The 3,274-nt window shown below is 38.1% G+C and overlaps 1 non-coding gene across 1 annotated transcript; it reads right to left on the bottom strand.

Annotated features, from left to right (window-relative positions):
* Nucleotides 1-1,450: 1,450 nt before the first annotated feature.
* On the bottom strand, nt 1,451-1,521 carry TRNAI-GAU (transfer RNA isoleucine (anticodon GAU)). Its single transcript has one exon. It is a non-coding gene; the product is annotated as a tRNA-Ile (tRNA).
* Nucleotides 1,522-3,274: the final 1,753 nt, after the last annotated feature.

Below are 3,274 nucleotides of genomic sequence, written 5' to 3'. Positions count from 1 at the left end.
TCCCAATCCTGAATGACTGTCCAGAAGAATACCATGAATGATGGTACCAAAAGGTACCAAGACATCCAGGAGAATTAACAGGATTGCACTCTAGCTGTCCATCTCCAGGCAACCAAGGTTATTTCAGTCCCATAACCATACTTGAAACCAGATAGGAGAAGATCCAAACCATCAGTGTAGCTGTGCTGTTATAACCATGTATTCTACTATTAAGTCATGGCTCCTCCTTGAAAACCAGTGGACTTACACCAGCATGATGTCAACTACTTTTAAGAATTTATATCAGGTCCATATAACCCAGTCATAATTTACCAAAGCTAGGCAGCAGTTGGTTAAGTGTGTGGACTCTTATTTGGGAGAACCATGTTTGATTCCCCACTCCTCCAGTTGCAACTGCTGGAATGGCCTTGGGTCAGCCATAGCTCTTGTAGGAGTTGTCCTTGAAAGGGCAGCTGCTGGAAAAGCTCTCTCAGCCCCACCTACCTCACGGGGCATCTCTTGTGGTGGGGGAAGGTAAAGGAGATTGTGACCGTTCTGAGATTCAGAGTATATGGCAGGATATAAATCCAATATCATCATCATCTTCTTCTTCTTCTTGGCTTCTAGTTTCCTGGTTTCTGTGTGGCATTATTTTGATAGATAACTCTTTCAGAAGCAAACGAGTTCAACAAATCTCAACCAGCCACCATATCTCCTCCTCCTTTCTCTCTCAAAGAAACACCTGCTGCTTTTCTATTCTTGAAGATTTTCTAATCACAGTTTTAAATAATTGAAAATAAATGGGGCATTGCCTGTTTCCTCAGCTGATAAACCATATGGGAATTCCCATTGTTGTCCCCTTCTCTTGTCTGGAAAAATGAAGTTTGGTTAAATTTAGGGCTATATCCAAAGTGGGCCTATGGACCACTGAAGGCAAAGCCAAACCTAGAACACAGGTTCACCTAACCCAATTACTGTTTGGAAAAAAAAACAAGAAAAAAGAGTTTTAAACTTATGACATGGTAGCTTCAGTTTAAAGAGTGAGACCCTTCTTTCCAAAATAGGAAAATTTCTTGCAAAGCAAGTAATTAGTGGTGGTAGTGTCCCTTCAAGACAATATGCTTTGAACTCCACTCATACAATAAGCCTGATTTAGGGTGAATTTTCTACAATAACTATCAACTTTATGTTTATGGGAGTCTAAAACAATTTTCCCATATGGCTGTGAGCACTGAATGATGGAGGGGGTTAAGTAACAACATAAAGAACAATTATTTTAAATAAAAAAATATTCATTATAAACAATAAAACTTTCTAAATATTTCCCTTGTGCATTCCTGAACATATGAAGCTGCCTTATACTGAATCAGACCCTTGGTCCATCAAAGTCAGTATTGTCTACTCAGACTGGCAGCGGCTCTCCAGGGTTTCAAGCTGAAGTTTTTCACGCCTATTTGCTTAGACCCTTTTTTGGAGATGCCAGGGATTGAACCTGGGACCTTCTGCTTATCAAGCAGATGCTCTACCACTGAGCCACTGTCCCTGCCCTTTCATAGATACTGCAACACACATGGACATCTGGATTATTGACATGACTGAAGACATTTTTGTGGTATAACAAAATTCTGATTCCGATTCTCCACGCATTATTTTTTGAAACTCTGCCTGAAATATGGCAGCCCCATCTAGCAAAGAATGCTAACTACTACCCTTGACTCAAATCAATTATTTCCAGTTCCAAACTGCCTCCATCTTACAAGGCCTAAAACACTTTGAATATTGCTTGCTTTTCTTCTGCTGATTCAAGGAGTTACCTGGTTTGCTCAGTTTAAATTATTTGGTGATTTTACAGTTTTGAATATGAGAAGTGCAATTTGAATATCATGAGATGGAATAGTAAAATGATGCTTAGGTTGTACTAAAACACAAATGTTTCCCACTTGGCCCTTGCTGACCACCTTTACTGTTTCCAGCTGATTCAGGTAGGTAGCAGTGTTGGTCTGAAGCAGTAGAACAAAGTTTGAATTTGGCTCTTAAAGGTGCTACTGGAATCAAACTTTTTTCTGGTTCAAGCCAAGCCAGCAAGACGTTCAGAAATTGATAACAAATCCACTATCATTTAATTCTTAACCTGGTGAGGAAACTTTACTTTGGCATGAAGATTTTTACTGAAGTTCTACATTATTACAAAATTAATTATTGTTCCTGGTTATTGTGAAACAGTAAAAACTGGAATGTAGTTTTAGAATGGCAGCCTTTTCCTGAAGAGTTGTTTTTAAAAAAAGGCTACCTGTAAAGAAAAAAGACTTCAAGATGTTCAAAAGGAAAAAGAGACTTTTAACAAATGTGCATTTTTGCATTCTTCAAAAAGTGATTTAAATAAGTTTTAATAAGGAAAAAAATGTTATATTTAATCCAAGCAGACAATGACTCTGCCAGGTTTTAGTTTGATATAAATTAAAATAGCTAAGGCACAAACCTCTGAAAAATGGGGTTTCTAATGGAAATGGCAACTGACCCTTAACTATAGCACTGCTACCGGATGCTGTTATAATAAGCTTCCCTAGATGCCATGGTGTAAATGTATTAGCTGTACTAAGAGACCCACTCCTGCTATAATTATGTTAGGAACCAATAAGACAGCTCAGAAATCAATATGCTAAGACAGATAGAGTAAAGGACCATGGCCAGCAAACTGGGAATAGATTAGTCTGGCAGGTCCCTAGCTGAGCCTTGAAGAAGGGGATATCTCTGCTGTTGTAAGAAAGCTATTAATTGTAAATTTTCTTGAACAAGGAAACTTGAAGGAAAAGCTTATACTGTTGTTCATAGCACTCAGTACAGGCCACACCTAATATTGATCAGCTGTTAAGCAACATATTCTGATTTTTAAATCCAGCTGTGCTTAAAAAAATCCAAATGTTCAGCTTTAAAAAAATAAGCACTCTTTGCAGTAAAGTGCCATCTTCCCTTTTTAATTAGATTTAATACTTCTGAAGTTAATGGACAATTGTAAAAGCCCACTAGGCCACCATCCCCCAAAGCAGCTCATACTGTAGTGATGCCAATTATCTAGTCAATAAAATTCTACAAGTGTGAGATGATGTGATGAAATAGGAAGCCGTTCTGAACTGCAATTTTTTTCTCCAATGAAGTGTCCGAGCAAATTAACCTGTGCTATTAAATATTATCTGGTCCTCTCTAATAATTAAGTCCATGACAAGAAGGAATTTGCAGTTGCTAATTTTAAGTAGATCTGGTTGACTCTCTTTCTCTCTCTCTCTCCTTCCCCCTT

This window comes from Heteronotia binoei, chromosome 7 (genome assembly GCF_032191835.1).
Source record: "Heteronotia binoei isolate CCM8104 ecotype False Entrance Well chromosome 7, APGP_CSIRO_Hbin_v1, whole genome shotgun sequence".
Classification (NCBI taxonomy): Eukaryota; Metazoa; Chordata; class Lepidosauria; order Squamata; family Gekkonidae; genus Heteronotia; species Heteronotia binoei.
Note: the sequence above shows the minus strand (reverse complement) of the source record. Positions and strands in the feature narration are given on the sequence as shown.